This window comes from Passer domesticus, chromosome 8 (genome assembly GCF_036417665.1).
Source record: "Passer domesticus isolate bPasDom1 chromosome 8, bPasDom1.hap1, whole genome shotgun sequence".
NCBI classification, from domain to species: Eukaryota; Metazoa; Chordata; class Aves; order Passeriformes; family Passeridae; genus Passer; species Passer domesticus.
Window position 1 is genome coordinate 34,983,212 of NC_087481.1, and position 13,266 is coordinate 34,996,477.

The following is a 13,266-nucleotide window of genomic DNA, read 5'->3' on the forward strand; positions in this document are numbered from 1 at the left end:
AATATCAGCATTTAGAATTGCCACATCAGGATGTGTTGGGGATGGTTTACTCTCAAGGGAATTAGAAGGAAGGGGAAGATGCTCTTACACAATTCATAGGACAGTAGCAAAAAACTGATATTCTAAATGTAAGTAATATAGAAAGGACCAAATGTGAAAGGTGTTGCACATTTATGTAACAGTTTTTGCACATTATGTAACAGTTTTACACACAACACACTTTTAACTCTCATGAGAAAAAAGAAAAGCAGAAGAGATGTAATTAAATGCAATACTTGTAATTAAAACATTTTTAAAAAGATTCATGATACTCTACATATCTCATTGCTATCTCCACAAATTCCTTTCTTCCTCTATCAGCCCTCTGCTAAATAACCAGATTCCAGTCTCCAACCTTTGCTCCCAAGCTCAGGGCAAGTTCACTAGAAATTCTTCTTTTGGATTGTTGTTTGCTTTTCCTTGTAATTATTTTCTTCTTTCCTACAGAACCTCCCAAAGCAGGAATAATGTTTTAAGGTAACATACATATATATATGCCCCTAGCCTCCATATTCTTCCTAATTTTGCTTTTGCTTAGTTTAAAAAATTTCACTACTGTAAAGGGGATAATAGCTGTCTTTTCACCTTCTCTTACTTATCTCCATTTACTGTTTATCCTCCTATTATGTATCTCCCAGCAGGCAACATCTGTGAAACAGCTCTTCTGACCCCCTCCTGCCTCATCTGCAGCTGTGGGGGTTGTATGGAGGAGCTCCACTGCGGCTGGCTTTCAGAGCTTCAAACTGCTCCCTCTGACCCTTATTGAAATAAAAATTTATTGTCCAGGTGATGGTGTCTCAGGGTCTTCCAGAAAATCTTTAGGAAGAAGGGCTTGCTCATCACCCAGAATAGAGGGATCTTCTTTGAAAAATGGCAGCCTTTACTAGAACATACCAGACTGCAGCAGGTTCTATGCTCTATGCAAGCAAGTAAATCTGTTTTTCTTCCCATTAACATGGACTATATTTTAGCAGAAGTTCCTATGACTGGGTGCTAAATAACCCTAAAACTTAAAATAGCCAAGAAGTCCACAAGTAGTGCAGGTAGGAGCTTCTTTCCTGTCTGCAGCACTGAAGAAAAAAAACAAGAATGGGTTTTACATACAACTTCATGTAGGCAGTGCAGCTGCTGAACCTTTATCAGAAATGAGCTCCAGTTCCTGCATGCACGGCTGCGTGTGCCTGCAGCTGCCTCGCTGAAGAACATCTGCCACAAACCCAGCACGGAGGTGACTGTACCCACCAAGCACTGCCATGCTCACTGCCCATTGTCCATCCCCTCCCGAGGGCACCACCGAGCTAGAGCAGAAAGGATCACCCCATGCTCTTCCCCAGCCCTGCAGTAGGTTAGAAGTTCATTTCTTTACAGGAATGCCTTTTCCTGTGACCACCTCTGAGCACAAAGTGCAAAATGCAACCTTGCTACTGCCTCAGGCAGGCACAGGAGAGGAAGCACCCGCTTGCTGCTCCTGTGAGCAGCCCCCATGCTTTGTCCCCAAGGGACTCTCTGCTGCTGTCTAATACCCTTCTGCAAACGGGCAAGTGCCAATTTCCACTCTGTCAGGCCTCGTAAATTTTATGTTTGTAATTCCTGGTTGGTGAAAAGAAAATAACGGTCTCGTTCCTGAAAAGCCCAGGGTTGGTGGTACAAAACAGAGAACTGGAAAGCTGCTTTGAGCAGCTCTGGATCCATCAGGCTGGGTTCAGATTATACCTCGGCAAAGCCATAAAACTGCTTCTGTGGGGGAGAGCCATCATTCAAACGACAGCCTGAGATAAACCACAATCTGATGACTGTCACAGTCCCTTTGACACCAACACTTACCATCTCCTAGTGTTTACAGACTAATCAGTTTAGCCTTCCCAACCGGCTGCATACAAGGCAGCTGCTCATCATGACTTGCATTTTCTTAAAGCTTCACAGAGCAGACACCCAGGGCTCTGTTATTTCCTCCACTTGGTTTCAGACTACCCCAAAGGAGAAAGACAAATAGATTAATCTGTACAAGTCCTGTGTGGTTCTCATTTCCAGGGAATACCTAGGATTTCACTAGCTATTGGTTAAAAAACAGCCTTTCATATAAACCCAAAAGTTAACAGCAACTACAGTAACAGTTAATTTAAAATAATTACAGAAAGAATTTAAAAAAATACTTATATTACCAAATATTGGAAAGGTTTTCTCAGATGCTAAAGTTCATATACTTGTACTATGCACAGACATCTTCCTTAATATCTAACTTTTTAAAAAATAAATAAATTATATAAATAGGCCTCTCTGATTGCTCAGAGCATCCATCATTAAGTACTGGGGCATAGCTTTAGGCATAATTGTACTACTGAATTCATCAGCTGCCTAATCATCATTCATTTTGCATCTATTTCTGCTAATTAAAAAAAACTCCTAACAACTTTTACATAAATACTGTATTTGTTCTCTGCAAAGACACAAGCCTAATTTACCAGTGATTAACTGATTATCTAATTTTATAGCTGTCACTCTGTAAAGACCAGCACCCAGAGCCACCAGGAAAGACCAAGCAAAGTCTGTCAACCCTTACCTGCTGTCCCTTACACTTGCCTGAGATGGGCAGCAAGGGTGGCAGCCTTGGCACAGGCTGTGCACACAGGCTCTGCTGATGCTGCTGGCTGTAAAGGACAACAACCTCCCTTGGCTTCTGGGAGTGCTCAGACAGGGACTAAATGACCCAGTGGGAGAGCAGAGACCTGGTGGCCATAAAAAATCTGTCAGGGGGCATTACACAGCACAAGAGTTCAGGGTGGTTATGCAGCCTTGCAAGACCCTCAGCAGCAAGTTGGAAATTAACCTGACTGTGTTGCCTCTGTTCTCACTCCTCTGCCTGAAGCCAATATAATGCAGACTGCAGCAGCATCCCCTCTGCTTAGACCCCTGCTAACACCAAAACCTTTCACTTTCAAAGAACAGCTGTCAGCATTTAAAGATCTGCCTGGCCAGCACTGGGAAGCAGAGGAAGAACAGCCTCAGGTACCACCTGATCCCTCCAGGTGCACATGCCCTGCTGAGAGCAGAACCCAATAAAACCGCATCCCCACCGGCTACCCAGACCTCCGGGGTGAACTGCAGTGCTCAGGAGGTGATGCAGAACAGCCCTACAAGGAGCAGCTTTTTGTTTTCCTCATAACCCAATTATGTTTCATTGGGAAATCAAATAACTTGAGAAATGCACCTTTAGCCTGTGCAATTTTCATGAATTTTCACCAATTTCCATGCATAGCTGTTGCCAACCTTGTCCTGGTTCCAGAGGTACATACAGCACAAGCAGCTGTTTAAACAAGAATGAACAAGGGTAACAGCACCAACATCAATCTGGTAGGCAAGTGCTGTTCAGCTCTCCATAAATTTTCTATTAGAGTATTAATTAGAGACATTACCACTCCCAAACCCTCCACTCCCTGCAGGTGACAGCAGGATAGGAAAATTATTTCCACAGGCAGGGACAGGCATTTAAGATTATTATGACACCTTGGATTTTTGTAGTTACGTATTTCAAAAGAGGAAAAACCAGCATAGTCATATTCACTTTTGATAACAGGTGAGGAATGTCTTTTAAATATTCCTTTTTTGACCAAAGTTAGTAACATCCTCAAACAGGACAGGAGGTAGGAAGGAGAATCTATTTCAGCTACAGCGCTACACGGTCATCTGCTTTTTTCACAAATTGGACAAAAGAGAGAATTGGGTATTTCCCAAATGAGGTGCTTCTCTTGCTATTACTGAAAACAATTCCCATCTCAGGGAAGGCATATACAGCCTGTTCCCAGCAATAGACCAGGAGAGTGCATCCTGGGACCAGCACATACTCACCATTCCTGAAGAGTGGTTATATGGCTATCACCATGTGCATTTGCTGCATGACAGAGGACCAAACGAGACTACAGTCAAACAGTAACCCTGCTGTTTGTCCTGACCCACAATGTGCAATCCTGTACTACTTCTGAAGGCATAACAGAGTCTGTCCCAATCAAAATTTTCATTATGATGCACTAAATTATGTGCTTAGACACATAACAGAGACCAAAAAAAAATCAGTTACCTTGGCAGACTTCTTCTGAAGTGAATAACCAAGGTGAGGGGACAGTGTTATTTAAGGTGTGGAAAAATTATTTATTACAAAGAGAAAATCCCATGAAGAACTGCATGCATTACACAATTCCAACTGCATGCAAGAAGGTGCAACTCAGCGTTAACTCTCTGAGGAGGATCTGCCAAACAGTGCATAAAGCTGAGTGTAAGCATGAATGCATCCTAGCGGACTACGGAGAGAACACTATTTACAGCAGCAATTAACTGCTCCATAGTTAATACAGTTGCTGAAAACAGTTTCGCACTGATAGGGACTAAAATCAACTGACACCCCTTTTATACACGAATACTGAGAGTACTGAAAAGCACTAATTCTGAACTTGATTAAAACGTAGAAAAAAGCAGCATGCTATTCATAAAAGCCAACTTTTTTGCCTCCACTTGACACAGAAAGCACTTAGATGCAAATTTAAATATGCAATATTAACTGAAAATAAATGATTGGCAGTTACCATTTATTTAACACCACACTGAAATGTGATCAGAAAGACAAAACACTGATGTAGTAAGTACAGGTTTTCTTCAATATTTACAGAAAAGACATGCCACAAACACTTCAGACAATATGTATTTACAAAACACAGTACATGGAGCTGTCTGTCTAGCCCAACTAAAGATAGATTATAATCTTACTTTAAAACTTCAGTAACAGATAATACCTTAGGTATCAACTAGAGGACATAGAAACAGTCTTGGTAAGTTTATGGCTGAAGAAATAACGATTCAATTCTCATAAAGTAAGAGCTGATTGCTTATAGATTTCAAATCAGATTTTCTCCACACAATTTCTTGTACAAAAATCCAGTTCATTTCTGAAACTCGAATCCAGGGACATAAAACAACAACTGACACAACTTTATACACTACAGCCGTGCACTGCATTTTAAAGGTACTGGTATATCTCATGAGTAAGATATACACATTTTTGCTCAAGTGGCTCATGCTGATTTGTGGATTGCAGAGCCGTGTAGAAGTGCTGGGCTGAAGCAGAGGAAGAACAGTTTTGGTACGAGGATCAATGCAACTGAAATGTTCAGGGTTCAATGATGTTTTTATAAATTTTAAAGCTAAGTCAATGAATGGTCTGGATGCAGGAAATGGGGACGTCAGGCTCTAGCTCTGCCATATATTATTACACAAATTATAGTCCACTTCTGCACCTGCTGCATTTATCCACAAAAAAGGATATTCTTGGATATTCTTCCCAACTTATTTTGATGGTAAACAGTCCAGGCAAAGGCAGCCTGTTCCTGAGTACTACCATGGCTCCTAAAAAGACAAAGAAATCTTGAGGCTGCTGGAATATAAACCACAGTGGTAAACCTAGGATTATTTTCATCAAAAATGCCTGAGATACTGGCTAAAATGTGCATTTTTAGCTGGAAGCAATTTGAAAAGGTATGAAGTAAACCTATTTTACTTAATGTCATGCAGTTAATATAGAAATTAAACACAAATTCAGACTTAAATTTCAAATCACAGTATTAATCACAGTGTTCATGACCTGGACCAGAATAATAATTTTAATACAAACTATCACATTTTACTGTTCCTCTTTATCACAAATGTATTAATGGCTACTTAAAAACCCCCAAATCTGTCAGTAAAAAGATACATGCTTAGTTATGATGTTAGAATATTTTAGAATCATGTGTGATATCTGAATGTACACACACATGATCAGAAGAAATAATATTCATGAACATTCTATTATAAAATTCCTCAATGGAAATAATTTCTATTTAATACCATTGTACAATTACAAATTGTACAACAGTGTTGCCAGATATTATAATAGACTGAAAAGAACAGTTTAAATGTCAAGAATTTTTGCAACAGCATTTCATGTCATAGCATATTTCTTAATATCTTCATTTCATTACCATTACCATGTTAAAACTACAGGGTTCCCCAAAAAGCATGTAAAATCTGAAAACTGTGAAAGAAATAAATCACAGACTGAATTCAGATAGTGTTCTTCTCTTTGCTATAGAAAAGTTAAATACATACACAACTGGAATATCTACTTCTTCTCATTTACTAAGCCATCTTTTGCACCTCTCCTGTCAACTCCTCAGAGGCACTGCCTGGATCTTCTTTTGGATGTTACATTTGCTAGTGAAATCACTGATGGACTGAAGCCAGTGGCAAAATTTCTACAGCAACTTAATGGGACCAGAAATTTGATTCTGAACATTCATAATCTTCTCTCTTAACTTTTCAAGTGGCAAAGTCATTCCCAAGTATGAATTTCTTTTCAGAATTGGTTGACATCCTCCCACCCCAGCAGCAATAGAGCTTAACACATGCAATCACATATGGTGCTCAAACATCCCTGCCATCTGAAATCCAACAATTAATAGTTACCAAGGAACTGGAAGGGGTTTTGACAAGACAAAATTGCTGAAATGCATTATCGACTTAGGTTTTTATAATCCTTTGAAATGCATGCTTGAATTGCGTAAGAGTCATCACAAATGCATACATTTTTTAGGTCTCAAAAAGCTCGTGGTATATTTCAAATCCTTTACATTTAGCAGGAGAAAGCAATCAAAGAGATGCAAGAATAACAAGGATTAACGTGTTTGCTCTTTCTTTAAAGGGACTGAGTCCCTGTGAGGGTTTTGTACAGCAATTAGTTCCAGCCTACAAAAAGCTAAGACATCTATACCCCATTTGCACATTCTCTTTGCCAAACCAGACACTGTATTCTGAGCCCTTCATTTCTAAATCGAGTTCACTTCTAAATATATCCTGTCATGCATGCACATGAAGGGCACACACCTGTAGTCTTTTAGCACTGGCTAGCTCCATTTCTGCGCCAGAGAAAGGGTCGGGTAGCTGCTGGTCTAGGACCTGGCTGCACATAAACTCTTCCAGTGTTGGGGGCTCACTCCCAAATACAGCCAGTGAAGAGCACAGACTTGTAGCAGATGGACAAAAAAGGTCCCTGCATGGGGCGGCTTTTCATTCTGCCCGCTGGCCTCAGCATGCAGCCGCTCAGTGCTCCTTCCAAGCCAGCCAACACAAAGCCACACAAGGCGGGAATACCACCCCCCCTCCAGATCCCTGCATCCATCTTTTCTTACAGACACCACCAGCACATAGCTGGGGAGCCCTGTGGCAGCTGTGAACGGGCAGGGAGGTTTCCTTCACAGGGTGAGGGGGTGTTACATCGGACTGCATGTGACTTGGCTTCTCCCTTGAACTGCGCCAGGGGGAAACTGAAAGAGCCTTCCAAAACGTTTGGACTGGGTAATCCTGCTCCTGGAGGTCTCTCCATGCCTCAAGCAGATGGCAAAACCAGTTTCCAGTCTGCAGGTGCAAAAGAATCAAGCGAGAACTCTTCAGACACTCAGCAGACATCTAACATCCCTGAGAAGACTCTGCCCTGACTGTGTGTGCCAATAACCCTGTGCATACCTCCCGCGGGACTCACACTGCCATCCTCAGCTACTTGGACATGCTGCTGCTCCAGTTACTGCAAGGCATCATCCAGGGATCAGCACTCGCCCCCTACTCTTCTTGGGAACAAAAAAATGCAAGTACTGAGCCAGACACACAAAATCAAACAAATTACCTGAACTCCACTAGCAGCTTACAATAACTTGCATGCCTCTGGAAGAAATCTGTGAGCTTTTAGAGCACTCCTGCCTCATGCAGGCTGTGGGGAAGGTGATTTGCAAAATGAAGAGTGCTGTGCAAAGTAAGTTCCTCCATGTCCTCATCTGTGTTTCCCTCTTATGCAGTCTTCACTTTGTGCTATGGCCAACCATCCCTCTGAAGCCCATAACACACATATGGGGAAATATGGAGAACACATACTGTGAAGCTCCTGTTCTTAACACTGCATGTAAAATGAAGCTGAAAGAGTGAGGTTTTTGCTAATGAGACAATCGAATGGCTCACTGCTGTCCTAAAAGCTGGTTCCACTCCTGGCCACACTCTTCTGCTGCCAACCTTGTGTTGGCTCTGTCATGCAACAGACTACAGAAACCTATTCCCTTTAGCTCAGCAAAGACTCAGGAGGGTGGATGTCTTTGGGCGGTTTAGTGAGCTGATTCAGCTAAATCAGGAAGACTTAATGGTGGGCAGCTACATACTTGCCCAACTAGGAGAGCTGACCCACTCAAGGGGATGCAGTGCAAACATAGTGACAGGAGATCCATCATCCCCTTAGTTGGTGGCTTCAGTTGTCTTGCAGAACTTCACTGATAAATGCTAGATCACAACCATCCTGCAACTCTTTCCTTTGATCTGACCTGAGATACTTCCACTATCAAAAATATAAATAAGAATTAAAATTATATAGGTCTGCTCCCTTATCCAGTTCATCCTACAGCTCTCCTCAAAGCACAGACCTTTATTAGAACATCAGCTAATGTGTTTATGTATTTCCTTGCACAATAGTACCCTATCTTTAGTCACAAAAGAAAACTGACAGTAAAGCAGACAACACTTTTCCCACCATTAATTTATTATTCTGCAGTTATGTTAACCTCTCAACTCTCTCTTGTAGACCAATACACTTAGAATAGTCAAAGCCTTTTTGTACCTAGTATTTCTTGACCTGGAGTTCTTAAACTCTGTCACGTTCTGCCCATTTCCTCCGCTTAAATGGCTGGCATCCCAGCTTTTATCTTCTTTGATGCTTTCTTTTTCCAAATAACAGCCTAACCAAAATGCCCAGAAACTTGCTTTTTACATTTCTTACATATTACCACAGAGTCTTTAGTACACAGACTAAAAAGAGGGACTGAAAAAAAGTATCCTACAACATCCTCATCTTAAGTCTTACAAGATTCTGATTTCTCTGGGTACACTCAAGCTCCTACTCATGGGAACACCATGTAGACAGCAAGGGCAGGAGAAAAAAAATTACTAAAAATATGAAAAAAAATTTTCTGTAAATTTCCCTGTGTTTTTATGTTCTTGCATTTGAACTTTTTGATTAAGAAAATCAGAAAAACATTTTCCTTCTTTTTTTAATTCTTCACTGATTTAATCTCAGTAGAAAAATAATTCTTTCAAAATCCAGTATTTAAAATAATAAAAAGGGCATTCTAACAGGCAATCCAATTATTTCATAAATTGTGGTATTTCAACAACTATTTAGTTGAGAACAATTTCAAGAGTTCACTGTTAATCCTCCTATGCTACCAAAATTACAGCTTCTCCTTGTACAACATACAATATTACACGTGTTGTTACCAGTGACAGATTGCCTGTACCTTTCCAGTAAGGGTACACCAGGCTCTGAAAATCCAGTCAGGCTCAGAAAATCTAGTGCATAAAAAACCCACGAGCAGATAAAAGTCTGAAATGCATAGATAATTGATCGTAGACAAAGAAATGGCCAAAAGCAGCCCAGGCTGCTGCCAGAAGGCACACGGCTGCCCCACGAGTGCTGCAGCAACTCTCCACATTGGCTAAACAAGAATAGTAGTAGCAAGGGGAATGGCAGGCGAGGTGGGAAGTTTTCCAGAACGAGATTTACAGCCCAGCTATTTAAATATACCTTGCATAATAGCAGATGAAAAGGGGTCAGTACTGGGACAATACTCTGCCAGACTCAGATTGTAAAAAAAAAAAAGCAGACAGCTTGAATATGAAGTACAATTTCCATACCACCATGGAGAGAATTCTTACTTTTTCAGCACCACGTTGACTTCTTTGTCTTTTTGAAAAACCTTTAGTTCCTTTCCACCCTTCTGCCCCTGGAAAGAGTTATAAAAATCTGTAGCTGGGGACAAAGGAGATTAAAAAATTAAAAGAAAAATATCAGAAAAAAGGAAGAAGACAAAAAAGAGAAGGCAATGTGATGCACCAATTATTCTGAGCATGTTTAGAGAAGGTGAGTGGTGGGATGAGGCCGTGAGCAGGGGAGCAGGCAGCCCTGGCTGAAGGGGCACCACTGACCCCAGCAAGATTATTCCCTCCATCACTTGTGGATGTGAGTTCTGCTCTTTCTCCGTCCTCTCAAGAGGTCACAGTCTACCACACTGAATTCCCAGGCTTCTCCTGGGCCAGGCTTAATGGAAAAGGTTTACAGAACCCAGAAAGGAAGGTGGGAACAGCCACAGCTACTCCCACCAATCACAAAATTAGTGTCTCCTGTGTCTCTCCCAGCTGTATTCATCAACTCTGGGGTTTGGTTTTTTTCCACAGGGCTGTGAAAAATCAATGAGATTTGTGCTGCAAACTGATCATTATGACAGGGAAAGCTCTGCAATGAAATTGATTTGTGTAACTCTAACACCACTACTTAACCTCCCCCACAACTTCAGGGGGCAGACACTCAAGAACTAAGACAAAAAGGTGTGAGGGCTAAACCATTTTTCAAAGCTGAGTCTTCCTTATTGAACAAAAGCTTTGAACCAGTTCAAATGAAAGAAAAACAGCGGAGATGCGGAGTGAGAAATAGTTCAGTAAATGAATGAAACCAGACTAATACATTTTATAAATTACATGCAGCAGCAAAGATTAAAGATTCTGATCTGTCCCCTGTGTTTTGTCCTCATTTCACCTCCTCACAAGTGTAGCACTTGACTATCTGTATTTCCATAAAATCTCAAACACTAAATATGGAAAGTCTAACATGAATATGGAAAAGAGAAAGCCATAATGAGAAACAAAAAAGCTGGCTGTCATTTTAACTCACAACTAATAGTTATGTAGCTTGCACCAAAATAAGTCCACCCTGAATCAAGTGCCTTGGTCAGTTCAGCAGGTGCACCACATAACAGACAAAGCACTGCAGCAGGAATTGAGAGCTGTTTTCTGTCCTTGACACTTAACATTTCAACATGATTTGAGACAAATTATGTGTCTTGTGGAAGGAAAACCAGGGACTCACAACTGCTGACTCAAATGCTGAAGTTTTGGGGCATAGATTGTCTGTTGCTTTGAATGAGCAAGATGGGGGTCCATTCCCCAGTGAAGATTAGTCACTGCTGTAATACCACTGGTAATGAAAGAACTACAAGAGCATCTTGTCTTTGGAAGCTCCTGGAGCTGCAGCCTGTTCTTACAGAAAGTACTCAGCTCTTTGAGGGAAATGGCACATACACACCAGAACTCCATGTTTAGTACCTGCAGTGACATCAAACAGCAGACACCAAGTAAGACACACACATGTTCCAGCATTTGGAAGCAGTACACACTCACACCACAGTGCTGCACCTGATTAACAGATACAGTGTGCATCCGAATGGCATCTACCTGACTCACAGGAACAACCAAGTACAAGTCCAGACACATGTGCAATTACAGGTACAAAAACCCTCACAACAACATCACACAAGAATCACACATCCATTTTACTCTTCCGCTAGCTGTATTACTAAATCTCCGCAAATCCTAACCTGAACCAGTAGAAACTTTACTACATAATAAGATACTGTATAGCTATTAAATAATGTCAGTTATCAGTTACCCAAAGTCTTTTTAGAAGACCAAAACACACAAACCCCATCCACTTTCATTAGATTAAATGACCTTATGAGACAAGTTTTGTCTCCACTACCATTAATTAAGGAGAATCGGAACACATTTCAGGAACAAAGTGACCAAACCTACCATAATGGTTTGCTTTGCTTTCAGTCTGCTTAGCTGCCCTCCATTCTGGGTCAATTTGTACTTATTCCTAGAGAAAAATCACAAAATACAACCAGAAGACTAGATATCACATGGCAGAAATGTCTTCACCATAATTCTTTTCCTCCTATTACCACACTAGTAGAGCTCAAAGATCGTGCCCACCACTCCTCAAACATCAGGAACCTATTGTGCAAATGTCATCAAGTGAAGGAGAGAGTTCAATTTCCCCAAGAGACACTTCCACGAGAGAAAATGATAGACTTCATAACAAGTTTGCAATGCAAATAAGCAAGTTAAAAGCCTTAATGGTATGACTCAACACCATTTTAAGTGGGCAGAAGTGTTCTGTTACGTCCCATTGCTAATTTCTTCTTAAACATTAATTATACTCTAGTGAGAAGAATTATGTATTTGCAAGCAGGTATCAGTGGCCTGTTGAAACAATCATACTGTGGTACATTTCTTCATAACAGAGGAATTTTTGTTCTCTGAAGACCATATTCATTGGTAAAAGCACATAATATATAAACGTATCTATAAACACACAATGTATCATATAGAATTTTTGATCACAAAATTCAGGAACAAAAGAAGCTACAGACATGCAATATAGTATTTAATTTCTGTGTTACACATTACATTTCTTTCAGAAGTGACTGGATTAGTGGACCCTTTTAAAGAAGACTATTTATTCCCATGGAGAACATTTAAGCATAGTTATGAAGGTTTAAATACTGTGTGTGCTGCAGGTAGAAGTTATAGCAAGCAGCTTGGTGCCCACAGCTCAAGAACAGACTGTAATGAGGAACAGAGTGCAAACCAAACTGAGCCTCAGAGAAAATGGAAGGAGTTTCTCAGGGACAGAAAAGACTACAAAGAGTTTTAGGCAACTCAGAAATCCACTGAGTTGGATAAAATCTGCTCTCAGGTTAAGAGCCACCTGCAGAAACAGAGCAGAAAAGAGCAAGTTGCTCAAACTCTTATTTTCACTTTTTTAATTTAACATGCTTTGTATTTATTTTTTCTATTTAAAAACGCAACTATTCCAGTACTAATTAAAATGAACTCTTTCTTTCAGAAATTAAAAGCTTTTATTTTTTTTGGAGTAGTTCACCATTGGAAAAGGTCTAGGCATACCCAGCTCTGAGCTCTGGGTAAGTCAGTGTCCTCTTGGTTACCCTAGCAAAAAGATAAAACCGAGCCATCTAGCTTGGTCCTAGAACCAAATTGCCAAATGCACAGTGGCTGGAATTCTTTTGGCTGAGATACTAGCCACACAGGTATGTAAAAAGCACAAAATATTACCTCAAATGCTTGAAATCATGACCTTGTCTTTATTTCAGAAGTCAAACTATTGTCAGACTGGATTTTGCAGCATAAAGGAAAGGGAAAATCCTGAACAGGACCCCTAGACCAGGAGACAGGTAGGTGGCAAAGTCTATGTGATTTCATAGTTGAAACCAACAGTTCAGTAGGACCAGATTACAAAGGCTCAGGACAAAG

General features: G+C 40.7%; 1 protein-coding gene across 11 annotated transcripts in view; it reads right to left on the reverse strand.

Annotated features, from left to right (window-relative positions):
- ZMIZ1 (zinc finger MIZ-type containing 1) overlaps positions 1-13,266 on the reverse strand; it is a 347,370-nt gene that overhangs the window by 255,099 nt on the left and 79,005 nt on the right. The gene's annotated exons all lie outside the window — the stretch shown is intronic.